Source organism: Haliotis rubra, unplaced genomic scaffold, assembly GCF_003918875.1.
Source record: "Haliotis rubra isolate DU_JTF1 unplaced genomic scaffold, ASM391887v1 Scf70, whole genome shotgun sequence".
Lineage (NCBI taxonomy): Eukaryota > Metazoa > Mollusca > Gastropoda > Lepetellida > Haliotidae > Haliotis > Haliotis rubra.
Window position 1 is genome coordinate 1,553,503 of NW_025767413.1, and position 19,123 is coordinate 1,572,625.

At 38.5% G+C, this 19,123-nt stretch overlaps 1 protein-coding gene across 1 annotated transcript in view; it reads left to right on the forward strand.

Moving 5' to 3' along the window:
* Positions 1-675: 675 nt before the first annotated feature.
* Positions 676-19,123, forward strand: part of LOC124258825 — a 33,556-nt gene continuing 15,108 nt past the window's right edge. Inside the window, exons 1-2 of the mRNA XM_046692918.1 lie at positions 676-799; positions 10,430-12,075. The gene's annotated coding sequence lies outside the window, so the exon portion shown is untranslated. The remainder of the gene's footprint in view (positions 800-10,429; positions 12,076-19,123) is intronic.

Consider the following 19,123-nt stretch of genomic DNA (forward strand, 5'->3'; position numbering starts at 1 on the left):
CTTGTGTCCGAGGGAACGGGGCTTTAACAGTTGTTGAGTTCTAACCATAGGTGGTCCGATTAATGATTTAGTGTAAATATACTTTCTGTGTGCTTTAAATGCATTTCCACTTAGGTACTGCATAAACAAAATATGACATTAACATTACAAATTTAAAGATTTTAACCTACAGAATAATTCTCACTAATGGGTTTTGTGGTTAATGTTGAACAAGTCAGAGAAACAAACTCCGTATGATGGTTAACAGTTGGCACCCACCTTACCCTATTCACGACCTGTGACACCTCTTCATACCTGTCTCTCTTCATACGTACATAGCTGACCTACATTGACAAACGTTGACCTTTATGACTCAACACTGCCGCTGTTACAGGTCATTGGCTCCCTCCCTCTGCAAGCCGTCTGCGTTTTGCTGTTTATTTTGTTGACAGTTACATCGACAGATTCTTTAATACAAATGCAAAAAATCGGTGATTTACAATGTGATTAGGTTGTCTGACAAAACATCCACTTGCACAGTTTGAGATTGATTGGGTCATTGGATGAAGAGATATTTATAAAAAAACGGGTCCACATGCATTTCATGCCAAACTATACATGGAATAGCCTAGTCAAGTCTTTAGACATGGCTGAAAAATCTTCTTTACCTTCTATTTTCTTGCAATTTCAGCCTAAAACCACCAAAACAGAGAGTTTTAAGATGACAAACTCACCTGTGTGTAATGATGCTGGCGGTTCTTCGGTGGATTTGAATGTTCATGGAGAACAAGCAGCTATTTCTGAAGAAAAGCAATCAAAGGTATATTGAATATAATTTATTGTATAAAATAATGAGTAAGTAGCATAAAGTAAATGTGTAAATCCATTGTAATTCTTTGAAACTGGCTCTATGAACAATGAAATTGTTATTTTCAATTCAAGAAATATTTTGATGCTTCAGTGTAACAGAAAAAAATAGTAAAAATCTTCTATTGGTGTCAATGATGATATTCTCTTTGGTGTAAAACTTTCACCATCTGGTAAGATATAAAACATTTCAGTGGTCTCAGAGTAACTCAGGTGCCAGTTGAAACAACATGCATCATTCTCTGGTTAAAACTGACCTCTGTTAGTCGCAATGGATAGAGCATACATACAATGAAGACAGTGATAACAGAACACATATAATATATCAGAATGTATTTCATACATGGACATAAGTATGGGATATACTATGTACACAATAAGTAAATTATTATGAACGTAAAATGACAAGTATAATTTGTATAAAAACATCTACCTCAATTACATAATTGCTTAATATCCTGCATTTGTGGCCACAGCCATGCAAAAACCAAACAAAAGAAGTCCTCTTTGCTTTCAACTTTACATAAATAGTTGTTCCTGCAATAGCACCTTCAGACTGTAGCTATCTCAGTGTGCAAAGGGCGAGAAAACCTTCTTTGGTGGGTGGTAAGGCTGTGAGGCAATTACAATTTCTTTTATGAAGATAGTGTAACAAATACAAATATTTATTCATGAATACTTTACGGTTAATATCATGAATTAGAATAACAAACATGTCATGTAATTGCTAAAGTTGAAACATTTGATATTTGAAACAATTATATTTTTGATAAAATAGAAAATGGAATACATTATGAACAATATCGCTTATAGCTGTGTCAGTGTCGCAAGGGGCCCACCTCAAATTAGCATATGTTAAACCACTAGGGAAAGTTATGTCCATTGTTCTTGGAAGTGTTTTATTAGCATAACTGATTAACTGACCTAGGACACTAATTAACTCACCTTGGGCAATTATTTCTATTTAAAAAAACATAAAATTGTACTTATTTTGATAATCTTCATCATGCCTAATGCATTACAGGTATATTATGCATTTAGATTATTTACGCATGGCAAAAAAAGTACTGTCGGAAATGCTAGAAAAATGCTTTTTTGCCCATATATCTTTATAAAGGTGATAAATGAACTATGTTGTCTATATATCAACTCGCCTATAGTGTACCTAATTTTTATTTCAATCGATTTAATATTCCCATGCATTTAAAGGGCAGTTTACAGGAGAGAATTTGATACCAAAACAACAACTTAAGATTTTTTCAGAGTTCAACAACAGAAATCTGAAATAGTCTTTAAATTTATGCTAATAATACAGGTGGTGTAAAAATATGAATCAACGTTTTTCTTAAACAAATAAATGTTGAATGTTTGTGTTACTTTACTTAATTATCGTTTCTTTATTGGAGAAATATTAATATAAATGTTAACTCTTGATAAATAAGTTTCCCGTCATGCGTGCACATCTTTATCACAGCGTGTACTATAGCCAACTATTTGAACTCGATTGTTGCAAAGGTTTATAAGTTTTTTTGTGCTTGAAAAAGACAGAGGTAAACCTTTCATTAGTTTAGAAAGGGTTTATTACAGAACTTGTAGAGCTGTTGGTATGTCTTACCAACAAGTTTACAATATTGTAAACAAATCAGACAAGACAGGGACCGTCTCAAAAGCAAAACCGGGACGTACAACCATCCTTGACAACTTTGACAAGGGAGTACTTAGACGGGCTGTCTACAAACTTTAGGAGAATAATAATATATATATTCAAAAGAAGCTACACCAGTGACTTCGTTAAATCTTTGGCCAATGTTCACAACTAGATTAAACAGACCGAATAACATCCATATTTTTGCAATGAAATATACTGTTGACATGCAAAACATTTATTAAAACGTTGCACATTTCTACGATCAATCAATAAGATAACACAAGTGATAGGATTCTTTCCAATGTACAGTAATTCGTATGTTTATTTCAAAACAAACACACATACTCAAATGATCCCTTACATAACCAATACGCATACTATACATACACATATTCAACATTTTGAAGAAAACATCTATTGAGATGACCCCTCCCCGGAGCGTGTGCTCAGGTGTCAATTTCACCTGTCGATACCGTGCATGCTGATGACGTAACACGGGCAGTTAATGTTTGTATCAAATAACGTCCTACTACCCCTCATTTTTCTTAGTTTTTCGTATTTCCACAGTAAAAACACATTTTAGGGCATGTCTCAAAATTTATTCCCTCGGTCTACATTAGGTAGATGTTTCTTAAAGTGATATTTGTTATTTAAGTAACTGTAATACCTCTGAATTTTAAATATAAGTCAAAAAGCATTTTTCTAGCATTTCCGACAGTACTTTAATTCCGCTAGTCGGGCACTTGGCTTATTAATTACTAAGTATAAAGTGTTAGGCGGTATGCCATATCAAACATATTCCAAGTTGTTTTATTCTATGGTTTGGTCCACCATCAATTACGGCGTATCCATATGGGGCACCTATAAATTTTCATGTATAGATGCTGTACAAAACCGTGCAATGAGGTTTTTTATGGGTTTACGTAAATATGCCCCAAACAATGCTGTTAGTGGTGACATGGGTTGGTGCCCACCCTTTGTTTATCAGTGGCGAGGTATGTCTAGATTATTAAGACGATTATGTAATTTAGATCCATTCCGTATAACAAGTAAAGTTTTTGTTTGGAGTAATGTTTCTGCTGTTTTAAGGAAAGGGAATTGGAATTTTAGAGTGCACGTTAAATTTTCTGATCTTGGTCTCCAACATTTTAATAACATACATGTTAACTATCATATTCCCTTTGTCGTTTCGGAAGTGACACATAAATTATTTGATCGTTTTAACTCTTCTTGGAAAAATGATTTTATTGAAGATGAATGTCATGTTTTACTGCACTGTCCACTTTATTCTTTTGAAAGAGGTGTCCTTTTTAGTAAATGTGAGCAGCTTATTGTGAGCTTTTTGTCTTTTAGTGACTTTGATAAGATCCGATTTTTACTGTCCAATCCACAGGTGTCTTTTAATACAGCCAAAACCTGCTTTCTTATCATTTGTCGTGGACATGCCCTTTTATACCCTTAACTTCATACTGTAAATATATATTATATATCCTATATTCTTTTAGTTTTGTATTTTATATGATATAGTCTCTCATAAGTCTGTAAAGATTGGCTCAACGTTTTATTATTCCCTTCTATGTACATATGTACGATGTTGAGGTGAGACTCAAATAAATTATCTGTCTGTCTATTAAATAAGTATGCCCTCGTGGTGTAAGCCGTTTAATGACCCTCACTACGGTAGTTATTGAAATAAACTCTTCTCGGCCCTTGCAGAGTTTATTTCAATAACTACCTTGTAAGGATGAACATAGAGATTTTTTCTGGGTTACATCTTCTTTTTATTCTCGAGTACAACGTTTCAGGGCTTGTTCTGGCCCCATCATCAGGTAAAACTGAACAGTAACTGTTAACTCTGGCCGTGACGTCACAATGCTTATGACGTCACCATGCTATGACGACGCAATACATGTGGTGGTCAATAGATACAGATGACATGGCTAACAGAATACGTGTTATTATGAATATATAAGATGCCGTTTACTGCAAAATTAATGGATCAATTTAGAACTGTGCAGATACTTATACAAAATTGTTGATTGATTTAGAAATGTACAGAGACATATTTATAAATGTATAGAATGTAAAGTAATAGCAGTGTATACATAGACATTATGCTTTATACATGGGAACAGTGACGAGGGTAGGGTATTGTCTTATTGTTTTATGTACCACGCATTAGGGAGGTAGACACCCTGATCCCTGTTTATTGCTGGTTTTGTGCGTTTGATGAAGATAGCTTCAATCAACTTGCGTTTTCGCCAGTCACTGATGTTTTTTGCGAGGACTTCAGTTTCCCAGTCAATTTCATGATCGGGATTATTTATAATGTGTTCGGAAACTGCAGATTTCAGATCTGATTTGTCCACTGAAGTTTTGTGTTCTTTCACACGTGTAGCTACTTGTCTGCCTGTTTCACCAATGTAGATGTCACCACAGTCACATTTCAGTTTATACACACAGCCTTTAGGGTTGGATATAGCGGGATTGCACCCCTTACCATTTGCACGTAGCAAATACTTATACGTACCCTTAAAACTTTGCTACGTGCAAATGGTAAGGGTGCAATCCCTGCTATATCCAACCCTAAAGGCTGTGTGTATAAACTGAAATGTGACTGTGGTGACATCTACATTGGTGAAACAGGCAGACAAGTAGCTACACGTGTGAAAGAACACAAAACTTCAATGGACAAATCAGATCTGAAATCTGCAGTTTCCGAACACATTATGAATAATCCCGATCATGAAATTGACTGGGAAACTGAAGTCCTCGCAAAAAACATCAGTGACTGGCGAAAACGCAAGTTGATTGAAGCTATCTTCATCAAACGCACAAAACCAGCAATAAACAGGGATCAGGGTGTCTACCTCCCTAATGCGTGGTACATAAAACAATAAGACAATACCCTACCCTCGTCACTGTTCCCATGTATAAAGCATAATGTCTATGTATACACTGCTATTACTTTACATTCTATACATTTATAAATACGTCTCTGTACATTTCTAAATCAATCAACAATTTTGTATAATTATCTGCACAGTTCTAAATTGATCCATTAATTTTGCAGTAAACGGCATCTTATATATTCATAATAACATGTATTCTATTAGCCATGTCATCTGTATCTATTGACCACCACATGTATTGCGTCGTCATAGCATGGTGACGTCATAAGCATTGTGACGTCACGGCCAGAGTTAACAGTTACTGTTCAGTTTTACCTGATGATGGGGCCAGAACAAGCCCTGAAACGTTGTACTCGAGAATAAAAAGATGTAACCCAGAAAAAATCTCTAAGTTCATCAAATATCATCTTCTAAAATGCCAATCAAGCATCTACCTTGTAAGGGTGATTAACCTATACTGAAAACCTTAACCTACTGCTAGGTTACTGGCTTGGGTATGTTCCATTCAGTATTGCATTCTCTAGATAAACAACAAGCTAGTTTGTAAAGTACAAACAGTAAAAGCTAGTTAGTAAAAACTCGTAAATATTTTTATGAATCAAAGGCTTTGGTTTTCTAGTTAATATCCAATGATTTGTTACATACCAATATTAGGCCATTAGGACCAAATTGGTTGGTATTTTTTGGCACTGGTCCATTTTTACAGGGTGCTTACTCATTTTCTTTTGCAATGTCAATAAAGTCAAGTGGTCAAAAATACACTAACGACATTGGGCATATATATCAACAGTGCAGAATATATTCATGTATATTGAAATAAACAGGACAGGGTTTTGACTGATAATTGATGGTCGATGACAGGGCTAATAATGTAACTACATGTATGTACAAATCCTATATTGTCTTATAATGTAAATATGTATCCACCCTATTCCACTGAATTGCAGCAATAGAATTTCATAGATGTCGATCATGATCAAAGGCCTTTTGCCCAATTTGTGTATGGCTAAAGGGCCACTGATCCAGAGCAATTTCCGTGGACTGGTTGTTGCTTTTGTTATTGTTTTTGGATACCCAGATATGATATCCCAGAATTCATGACTGGTTCGTTACCTCTGCTGCGCCACCCGCATGCGCAATTGATAGTATAAGTATAGACTGATCAACAAAGATGAAATCTTTTTTACTCGATAATCTTATGTTGATTTTGTTGTAAAATTATGTAGACTTTGATGAATAATTTGGTTTCTTATACAAAAATATTCACTTTGATAAAAATGCTGATTTTGATGTAAAATTTTGATTTCATAGTAATGTTAACTTTATAAAAATTTGGCCTACCTTTAGAATACAGCACCACAAACTTCAAAAATACGTCATAATACCCTTTTACGTAATGTAATGTGATTTGTTCGAAAGCACGTTCTCGAAATGTTAGCGTAAATGGATGTAGAATCAGGCACCTAATCGCCTGGTAGACAACTGGTAGTCTAGGGAGCCGTGCCAATTAACACTTATCAGAGGGGTTACAAAGTCCGCAGTCTAGACTACCAGTTGTCCGACTTCCATTTTTGTGGAAGACGTGGTGGCTGAGCGGTCTAGGCGTCTGACTATGTGTGCTGTCGATTAAGTGCCTGCCTCTGAGGGTGCGGGTTAGAATCCTAGATGGGACTCAACCCAAAAAGTACTAGAATCTGTACTTTACTAAGAAAGTGTAATCTCAATTATAACACATGTTACATATGACCACTTTCTAAAATGGCATTGTGTATTTCATAACTAATTGCATGATGTCCTCCATTCTTTAAAAAAGTAATTTAGTTAGCCAATAATGAGCAATCAATCAATGTATTGGCGGTTAATCCTTTTAAGGAAGGACGTTGCTTTTACAAAGAGACTTTACTACAGGGTGTATTCAGTATAGATAAGTAAATCTACATACATAAACACTACCTTTTGACAAATCCGCTGTGCAGGATAAAAGTAATTAATCAATCAGCGTGTTATAGGTCAATCCTTTGATCGATGTGTGTTTTGTAACTCAGCTGATAATTCCTCTTACTGCGCTTCCATGCGCATATTACATAAGATGTAATACATTTGCCACATCAGAGCTCAGTTTAGTATGATGAGTATTTACTCCAGACACTAGAAATGCCAAATGGGAACCTTTGTCAGGTAATCTGAGTGGTGTTATCACTAATTATACCTGTTATAAATTCATTAACTGACGATCAAGTGAATGATGACAAATAACATGTGTAGGTTTACCACCAAACAAGGGTTACAGCAAGAGAGTAGTAATCGCTGTATTGCATGCAAGTTTGATTGCCTGAAAAAAAAAAACTTATGGGCAGACACTGTTTTGGGATACGAACGGAACTTCATTGTTACATAAGAAATATATGTAAGTATTTGCTGTGCACTTAGTTAAAAACTGTATATACCTATGTACCTAAGTAAAATTTCAGATTTATTTTGCAATGGCAAAGTGAACATGTTTAGTTTATGGATTCAAATATATCAAATGTGTGTTTTTGATATCATAGCATACGTAATAGACATCATATTTTTCCACAATTAATTATTGAGGTAAAAAACACAGAAATAGGATCAAATTGGATCAGTCACTATACCATCCAAACATTTGAAAATCTGAAAAAGCCTACACTGCTGGGATACTTTATTACAATCAGACAAGAACTACCGGGGATATTTTCAAATAACGGCACCTGATGGGCATCCACCCTTCCTAATGTCCCACTGATTAGGTTGAAGAAATTCTGCCAGGGTGGACAGTAGCCCAGTCCCTGTGTCCGTCACGGTTGAGGGAGCAGAGGCTGACCAGTTGGCAGCTAGGTTTCGTAATTAGACTGTTGGCTGGATCAGTGAAATCGCTCTGGATCAGTTACCCTTTAAAGAACAAATAAACTTTTCTTTTTTTGTACTCTTTTAACTATTACATATGAAAGATTTGTGGTTAGTCTTATGCGGCACACCAAAGTCATTCTTAAAAAACCTGTGGTTAATTAATACGGAGCCATTAAAAGATGCCAAAAAGTCGCCTGCTTCACTCTCGCCCGCCAACGAAATCACAGACAGGTTACGTAACTCTGTCGCCAGAGCACTGCAGTGACATCATATGAGGAAGGATTTTCAGTTAGTTGTATATAAAGTGTGTAGCAAGCTCATCATTTTGACAACAAATACTGTCTCTCTCATCTCCCTAAGTGATCAAAACTACCCCTGCTCTAGGTTTACCTATACATCGCTTAACGTACATTTACGTTCATTTACATTTCTCATTTTAAAGGGTGACATTTTCTTTCATAATATCATTGATATAATAGAGTTAAAATTCAAAATGCAAATCCTTTTTTTCAAATTCATTTTGCCAGAAGGACAGGTTAAACACAACATGATGATGATGATTTATGTCATTCACCAGATGGAATCAATTGAAAATAAATTGGAACACAGTGTCTGCTCATAAAGTAATTGTCTTATCATTTTTATGGGTATCTCTTCTAAATGCCTAATTGACAGGTGTAAATATAATCATCATTTTAAGCCTTCTATTGACTGTAAGGGCTTATCAGTTGTGCATACCTCTGTTGACATTTTAATAGGAAACAATAATGAGGACAAATCGATAGCAAATTGATGTCATGCTATTAAAAGTTTGTTTAACCAAGACCGCCTCCGTGGCGTAGTGGTTAGAGCGTCCGCCCGGAGAGCGGAAGCTTGCGGGTTTGATCCCCGACCGCGTCATACCAAAAGACGTTAAAATATGGTACTTGTTGGTCCCTGCCTTGCGCTCGGCATTAATGGGTACAACAAGGACTGGTCGGCTCGGAGTCAGTATAATGTGTCTGAGTGGGGTATTCATGCTTCACTGCGGCATGGTATCTCAGTGGGCTAGCACTATAAAACCAGCTTAAGTCTGGGCTAGTACAAGCAGCCGCACACGCATGCACGTCGTCATATGAGCGAAATATTCTCAAGCACGACGTAAAACCCAATTTCACCTCACCTCACCTTGTTTAACCAAGCTGATTATAGGTCACATTTCTTTACATATTATGAACTGTCAACATTACACATACATTAGGGAATAAATCTTTATAACCATGTGCTTGTTCTATTTCTAAATATCTACAGAACTGTCATGACCACAAATGCAGAAAGATTTTATTTTCCTTTCTTAGTTTACCAGCTTGAAAGTCAAGTTAGCACACCGTGTTTCATAGCCTGTTTGTACTTTTATGTTTGTAAACACCCCCCAGAAACCACTGGACCAAAGAAGCTGATTATTCACATTCTTCCTCCCAGCAATTAGAGCACCTCATTTTGTTCAAGAGGTTTTTGTACACCCCATATCATTAATTTGTTTGATATTCACATGTAGTTTATTCTCTTAGAACGTGATTTTGTAAGTTACAAATGAAAACAATGTGAATATGTAAGAATAAATCTGAGAGCAGACTTCTTTTAAAAGTATTTTTTTGATGTCTGGTAAAGGTTAAAGGGAAAATTAAGTTCCCTTATATCAACATTTAGAGGATTTGTTAAACTTAGAAATGAAATTTAAAAGATGTGAATGAACATATTATAATTTATGTAGATAAACCATTTAACTATTAGCATAAATTGATAGACATGGATGTCATTTGTTTCAAATACTGCACTTGAAACAAAGTAACACATTTCCTTTGTTTGATGTTCGAAATTCAATCAACTATTCTATGAAATGTAATTGTGAATGTATGATATTTTGAAACACAAGAAGATCACAAAAACATTCTACTAATTCATTTACAAACTTTGTCTTTATAATACTGTTGTATATCATCACACATATTACACATGTATCAGACAGATCAAATGAAACATACAGATTGGATACCAAATTATGTTATAAGGGATTTTACAGACCAATACCTATTGTTTGCCACAATGACCCATTATTGAAAAACTCTACTATTTGTTTTGCCAATAATGCACGTATTTATTTATCTCTTAGGTATCATCAACAGAAGTCATACTCTATGTGCCTGAAGAGTATGCTGCACATGCAGTAAAAATGAGATATACATTTAGTGGAGAGAGAGAGGGAAACAGTACGAGGATGAAATATGACAAGGAGCTAAAGTTTTGGTTTTCTAAGCAAATTCAGTGTCCACCGGATGCAACATTTTATTATGCTTTTGATATCTTCAAATTATTTGATTTGATAAACCCATCATACTCTGAAAGAACCTTTAAACCTTGTCCACATGTGACTTCACGTATAAGAACCTCAATAGGATCTTCAAATGTGACAGAATGTTTCAAATTACACTTACATCACATTGCCTCAGAAAGATTCAGGGAGTCAATTGGAGGAATGATGACTGAAGTTGACAACATATGTAAAGTTGCAACCATAGATATGCACACAAACGTTGGCCTATTCACAAGATTTGCATCTCTGTTGGAAAAACATGTGGAACAGCCAAAGGTACTGGCTATACTTGTTTACTTGATAGGTAAGTGGGACATAGATCACCAGACACTTGTGACATGTTTGGGGTCACCGTTATGTGTACTTACAAGCTTTGAGATGTTCAAACCAGATGAATTGTCGAGATCACAGCTTTCGGTTTTGCAGTGTTCTGCACAGAAAGTTTGTTTGGCTGCCTTTCCAGAAACAGCCTGTGTCCTTCTGATGATGAAGTACTGTTTCCATTTGTTCCCTTGTTCATATTTTGTATCCTTACAGAGGGACAACAAATTCACATTTGCTTCACGGGCCACTGATTCAGATTTTGACTTACATGAGGATCTATTTCAGAAAATGGCAAGTGTTGTTTCAAAGGAAAATGCTGATTCTGGGTCTGCTTTTCATCTATTTGATTTGTTCATGGAACATATCAATGTGTTTCATGTTCTTAAATTTAATTTTGAGAAATACCCAAATCTGATTGACAGGATTCAGAAGTTGATATCAAATTCAGTTATGATTGAGATCAACAGAATCAAATCCAGCCAAAACTGGAATAGGCTGAGAGATGTGTGCGAGATGTTATCCAGACATCCATGTCTTGTGGACAAATATTCAACAGATGTCACAAACGTTACACTTAGTATGATGAAGTCTTTGGGTGGCCACACAACACCAGCTGATGACACAATGAAGAAAATTTTGATGTCCAAAGCACTCTTTGTACAGACAGATGAAAAAGAGACATTGATAAAAACAATCAGCAGATCACCTTGTGAACAACTGCATGGCTATTTTCTGAAAATAATGGACAAGTGGACTCTTAAACCATCAGTGATATCTGAAAGCGCTTGTTTGTGGATGGAAAATTTAACCAACCGTTTGAAAAGAAAAGACTCTCCAGCAGATTTTTTGACAGAGATGTATGTGAGACTGTGTGAACTTTTAAGGGCGAAGGAAATACGTCAAGATCAGAGTCTAGCCGGCAAACTGGAAGAAATGGTCTTCCAAACACTGTCTGCCATGGATGTAGAACTTGTTTTAAAAAAGTGTCTTGAAAAGGGGTTCATGGTAGATGACCTCTTTTTCACTCATCTAGAACAAACAACAGTTGACAAGAGCAGAGGATGCTATTTTGTGGAGATACTTCAGAAGCTACTGACTGCATCAGATTACTCTTATTCGAGGTAAGTATTATAACTTACACAATCTTTACACCGATTTTTTGTTTCAATGTGGAAAAACAGGTCCGATGCATACATAATGTAATGTAAAACCTGTACTGTTGTATGTATGATACTGCCTGCAAGTCCAATTCTCCTTCTATATGTAAACAACTTGTGACAAAACCTATGTGCACCATGTTGGACCCCACCTCCGTCCGTTTGATACCTATGTGAGACTGAGTTATCAAAATCCTGCCTGATGACATAACACAATATCGAATGATCAAATGTAATTATGTGTTTACATAAAATGGCTTGTCATAAATTATGAAAACTGATTTTCCTCTGAGACTTCAAACAGAGAGGTAACGAGCATAATGATACAGGGGGCATGACTCTGCTATGAGTAACTTCTTTGAGTTGCATTTTAGAAGTTGGGAAGTACAATACTGACAAATTTTATGGATAACAAGTTCTTATATGTCATGGGTGTGATGTTTCGACACAGATTTTTGACAACAGTACAATAATCTGTATGGAAACATTGCACTCACAAAAAAAAGGTGTTGCTATTCCTAAAGTTTGTCAATATTCTGCTATGAGTGAGAGAATTTTTTTTACGGCACTTTATGTGAGTGAGTGAGTGAGTTTACGCCGCACTCCGCAATATTCCAGCTATATGGCGACTGTCTGTAAATAATTGAGTCTGGACCAGACAATCCAGTGATCAACAGCATGAGCATGGATTTTTGGCATTTTTATTTTTCTCGGTTCCATGGAAACAATTCAGACTTACTCTCAAAAGGGGGGGTTGGGTTTTGTTTCTGGAGCACAACTCGAAAACTGTTCAAGATTTTTCTTCAAGATTTGGCAGGTATATCGAACAGATCTTGAAGTGGTGCCTTTGCAGTTTGCAGACTTTTGGCGTAGATATTTTTCATGATTACCATGGAAATGATTGGACTTCAAGTACCGGTAACTGTCAGATAATTTGTTCTTTAAAATTTGTCGGGGCTGGGTGATTTGTCATCTTCCGATGACTCTTGTTTAAATCTTTATAGAAACAAAAAAAATAATTTCATCTTCACATGTTGAGACCAAAAGCTTCACCTGTTGGAATATTGCTTGACATAAAGAGAAAGTTGATTATTTTTCCTTATCCTGACTCATGCTTAATTGCTTGTCTCTTTCTTCTTGCGAATGATAGTGGAACACTTGAATCCCCTTTTGAAGCTCCCTTAAAAGAAGTTGACGTAAAATCACTCACCCTGTATTATCTCCCCTTAGACTCTTTTGGCGGGAAAATGTGTCACATGATCCAACATGCCCCTCACTCTCTCCTTCTTCGCCCTTGAGGACGGTTGTGAGAGCGCCTGGGTCCCCTATGCAGCGTTATATCCTTTAATTTTTAGGCCTCTGCTACTAAATTAGCTGTATACGGCTTTAGGATTGATATACCAACAACATGGTTTGAATTTTTTCCAAATTTTCTGTATTTATTTACGTTGTTGACATGTTTTTTCATCGTGTTTACATTTGATGAAAACTTGCAGTCATTGCAGATACCGGTTGTCGATTGCTGATCCGTATTTAATATGTCCTAATTTTACTTCTCCATGTTTTTCCAGCTTTCGCTGTCAACTTTGTCAGCATTTATCTGAATTTGAATTTAATAATTATTTATATTCCATTATTAGGCATGCCAAGGACAGGTCTAGACAACTTTCACAAGTCATGTCTAAACCAAATGATTGCGTTGATAACCGTTTGTTGTTGTCTGCTGACATTCACCATTCCAGTGGTTTACCGGCTGCGTCTGCGGAGCAGGTGGCTGTGATTGATGGCAGTTACGGCTCCAAGAAGAGGTCGTCTACATCAACTATAACCTCATCGCAGTCGAAGAAGACTAGGGCATCGACTTCTCAGAAAAAGAAGTCGTCTACTAACAAGACTCCGGCGAAGTCTTCACATGGGCAGCGCTTAAGACGAGGTCTTTTGCTACAGAGATCATCCCGGCAGATGAAGTAGACGTATATGATGAGCCACCCATCCTCATCCCTGAAGTGCCAGTGAGGAAGAAGACGAGGTCTTCATCTACAGTAACATCAGCAGTCATCTCAATGCAGTCAGACGTTTTATCAATGCAGACATCAGATAGAGATGGCAGATCGTCACAAGTGCAGCCGTCCTTGGGAGAAGAGTCCTTGGTACTCTTAGATGCGTCATCCGCAGTGCAGCAGCAGCAGTCGTCTTCGCAGAACTTCAACCCCGGGTCTTCATGCAGCAGTTTACACGGCAGATGTTGGACCTGATGGAACGGAGGTTCGCGCAGGAGAAAGCAGCAACGGAGGCCCCATCTACATCAAGCCTGCGCGAAGGACAAGCAGCATGCAGATCATATCCCACTGAAAATAGCAGCCTGCGCGAAGGATCACACACTCTACGATGTACCACGACACCTTCACTGGAGGAGCCTTCACAAAGGAGCAGAACCAGAGCATCGCAGATCATCCCCCTCCGATATGGACAGCCATCAGAAGAGAATCTACACCTTCACGAAGGCATAGAGATACATCTCAAGACTCCAGGGAGGATCCTTTTCCGAATTTATCGCCTTCGTGAAGGTCTCCACGCAGGTCCCCACGAAGGTCTCCAGGGAGGATCCTTTTCCGAAATAATCGCCTTCGGGAAGGTCTCCACGCAGGCGCAGGTCTCCATGAAGGTCTCCACACAAGTCTCCACGCAGATCTCCATGCAGATATCCACGCAGATCTCCTAGAACCTTCGCTCAGGAACAGGACTAAACGTTCTTCAGAGTATCGCAGAAGTCAGTCACATGGATCATCTTCACCCTCAGACGCAGATCTTCGTCATGAGCCTGCGTGCAGGCACTCTTCATCACGGAGAAGAGAATCCACACCTTCACGAAAGCAGAGGGATACGTCTCAAGATTCAAGGGAAGATTCATATTCCAACCATTCACCTGCAAGCAGGTCTTCAGGCAGGTCTTCAGAAAGGCAGGGACTCACGTCGTCATGGATCAGAAGCACTCAAATACAAGTTATCTAACTTCAGGAAGGCTCCAGAGATTGATGAGAACTACAAGATCATCTACGACTCCCATTGCAGAACTTACACATCAGCGAGCTTGACTCTTGTGAGGAAGGGGACAGTTTGACAGTTTTCACTGGCCTAGAATTGGCATTGTCGCAGTTCTCAGCGTGACACCGTTTTTCACGGTCATCGTAGCGAAAAATCTCTACAAGAACCTTTATGTATTCAACACAATTGGTTATTTTACGGCGCTTCATTGAGACCGATGACTACAGTCTACAAGTAACAGCGTTAAGCAAGTATGAACTTCAGCTGATCATCTGTATAAGATGACTGCATTATCTTCAGTGAAGAAGGAAACAATCACAACAACCAGGGAAGACAGTCTACTTACATCGGTATTACGCGGCGAAATCCTTTGTGCGTTTTCCACTCAGCCTGCTATACATGTGTTCAATCATGTAACTCCGGGAGATTACGGACAAGGCCGAGTGTTGATGAAGAAATCAACGACTGCACAAGATTTTACAAGGATCTTTTTCCTGCAACACCGGTGACATCACATCGCGGGAATCTGAGATGAATCAAATGCTGCAATTTGATTGGTCCATGAGACACAACGCCCTGCGCAGAAGTCGGGCATAGCTCACACACCAGTAAGTCGTCTACAGGTGTGAACAACTTTTCAACGTGGGAGAAAGGCTCCATTTACAGTCAAGTTAGCAGGGTACAGTGTGTTTCGACTGTCTTCACGGGTCATAAGGTCATCCGTTATCACTACGAAGTTGGCAGAGCCTGCTTGGTCTTCTCACGTCAGCACAAGACATGACACACAGAGGAAGACTACAACTGCGCCCACTACAAGTGGTCGTGAACGCTCATATAGACAGCAGGGGTGGAAATAACTTTAAAATTGCTAGTGTCCTCCGGTAGAGTGGCACATGTAAAATCACTTGCCCTGATAATTTTTCCACTATACTGGCCGTTTTCTTGTTGATTTTTTTAAATAAACAACATAATAAATATTGGAAAGTCAACTGGACAGCCGGAGTCCAACACTCATCTCTACGTAGATGCATCACTTCAAGTTTGGAAGCCCACCTCGACAACGAAGTGGCAGCAGGGGAAATTATCGAGTCAGGAGCAGAGTCTGCACATCACCATACTCGAGATGAAAGCAGTAATAAACACCTTACAACACCGGTCCAGCATACTAAGGAACGCACAACTGATGATCCATACGGACAACTCCACACTGGCGTTCTAAATCAACAAACAAGGATCAACAAGGTCAAGGAATCTGCTAGATCTCAGCTTTCATCTATTCAGCATAATAGACAATTTGAACATCGACGTGAAAGCATGTCACATGCACGGAGCCATGAATGTGATAGCAGACGCCCTATCTCGTACAACACAACCATCCCCGACTGAATGGATGTTACATCCAGAAGCATTCAGATGCATCATAAAAAGGATATGATCTCCAATGATAGACCTGTTTGCTACAAGGTTCAACAAACAAATACAAACATTCGTCTCTTCAGTTCCGGATCCACAAGCATGGGCAACAGATGCTCTAAGCATCCTCTGGGAAGGACTAAACGCATATGCGTTTCCACCTCCAGCTCTAATACCGCAGGTATTGCAGAAAATCAAGCAGACAAAGAACCTGCAACTGATTTTGGTCACGCCCTACTGGCCAGTGAGGGTGGGGTTTCCCATCAACCGCAGCTTGTATGACGACAAGTGGCAGAGTTTTGAGAAATACGCTTTAAGGAAGGGCTTCAACGGCAATGGAAGCAACACATCCTCAAGTGGTGGAATACCTTTGTCATCTCAGACAAAAAAGGCGGTAAAAAAGTTCAACACTCTACATACCTAGCGGCCCTCAGTACAGTTATCACCATGAAGACGGGTGTGAAACTGACTAAAGTACCAGAGAAAAGAAATTCAAAGCGCCTGCTTGGGATCTCAACGTAGTCTTACAGCATCTCACCAGTGATGCTTACGAACCACTAGGAAGGACATCCTATGAGTTTCTAACACATAAAACTCTGTTCCTGGTCGCTTGGCAACAGCAGCTCGGATGTCAGAAATAAATGCTCTGGACTTTGAACGAATACAATTTGATGCACATCGCAATATCATACATCTGGGATTGAGATGAGATTTCATAGCAAAGAACCAATTGCCCGGTCAGCCAGACAGCACTTTCGTCAGTCCTTAGACCACAGGATACCCAGGATCTATCCTTATGTCCAGTCAGAGCATTACAAATTTACCTACAAAGGTCTAAGAGGAGGAGACGAAAATTCAAGCACCTTTTCATCCCTTTATCTACGGAGACACCTACAGAAATCTCACGTACAACAATATCAATATGGATGAGAGCCATCATATTGAGAGCCTATAAAGCAGCAGGACTTGAGCCACCACGAGCCTCCAATCCTCATGAAGTCAGAGCACCGGGTCGACACTTGCTCTACATGGAAACTGCTCTATCTCGACAATAATGGAGGGCTGCTATTCGAAGTCGGAGACGGTGTTTGCCAACCACTACCTCAGAGACATTGCTACCGAGGATGTCTCCGGTATCCACCAGTTTGGGCCTCTTGTTGTAGCACAACAATTGCCGGTTCCTCAAAGACGCTGAGGTAAATCTCACCCTTTATCACATGACTTGTTAAAGCCGACACTCAGAAGAGTGGGAGCTTAGAGTCCGTGCTCACGTCTAAAGATAGGCTAGCATGAATGACAGACCCTGTACTTGTAAGGACTTACTCGTATATGATGAAGGGTCACTTCTCCATTTGATGCGGAAATCAAGACATGGAGTCGTATAAATCCACTTTTACTGTCAGGAGAAGCGGCTCCGGAAAATCTGACAAGTTGTGGTCCCCCCAACTCATCAGAGGAAGCTGGAAGAAGTTACCTCAGGGGGGTATGCAGGACGTAAATCAGCATGGAATCCAGAGTGGCTTGACCCACCACCGTTTCCGTTGGATTCTACAAGCAATTAGCATGAGTCAGGATAAGGAAAAATATGTAATTTTTTTATTAAAATTGATATTTTATACTTATCCTGACTCATGAGGTAAGCCCTCCCAACCTCCCCTCATGGCACTCTGGATTCCCTGTAATCCAGGTGTCGGGCGCATATTCAGGAGAGAGTGAGGGGCATGTTGGATCATGTGACATATTTTCCCGCCAAAAGAGTCTAAAGAGAGATAACACTGGGTGAGTGATTTTACGTCCGCTTTTTTTAAGGGAGCTTCAAAAGGGGATTCAAGTGTTCCACTATCATTCGCAAGAAGAAAGAGACAAGCAATTAAGCATGAGTCAGGATAAGTATAAAATATCAATTTTCATAAAAAAATTACATTATGGAATGTTGAAGTCATAACTTTTGTCAGACAGAGTTGTGGAGAGACTTTCGTCACTCAATCTATATGCCCAGATCTAAATATAAATAGAGATGAGACAGCCTCGCTGATCTTGTTTCGAGTTCAGGTAGAAAAGTTAGTGGATGGGAATTCGCTGCTTGTATCCAAGGTATTTTAAAGTCTCTTTATGACGTCACCTGTCAGTAATTAAAGGTTGTTTGGGTATCAGTATAGTCCTAGCTGACACCTGGAATGATGTACCTTTACCTGAACTTGCATACCCTCGTACTTCAGTTCTGATGATTTTGGATGTGCAAGACGTACTGTTTCAGCACTCGAGGGCCTTTGGATCTTACCATAGTTCCTCAGTAAACACAAGACAATGATCTAACTTCAACAGCTTTTATTCACTCTTGTATTTCTGTTGTCAGCTTATATTCAAGAATGATTATTCTCTTGCATTGACAATAGTGCATTGGAAGATGTGAGACAGAATGAATTATCTGAGAACCCACAGTAATGTCTACCACTCACCATTTCATGGCATTCATGTGTATAAATTTCTATATACTGGAAAAAAGTGAATCACTTTCTTTTTCTTTAAATATGTTTCTTGGGTCATTATATCT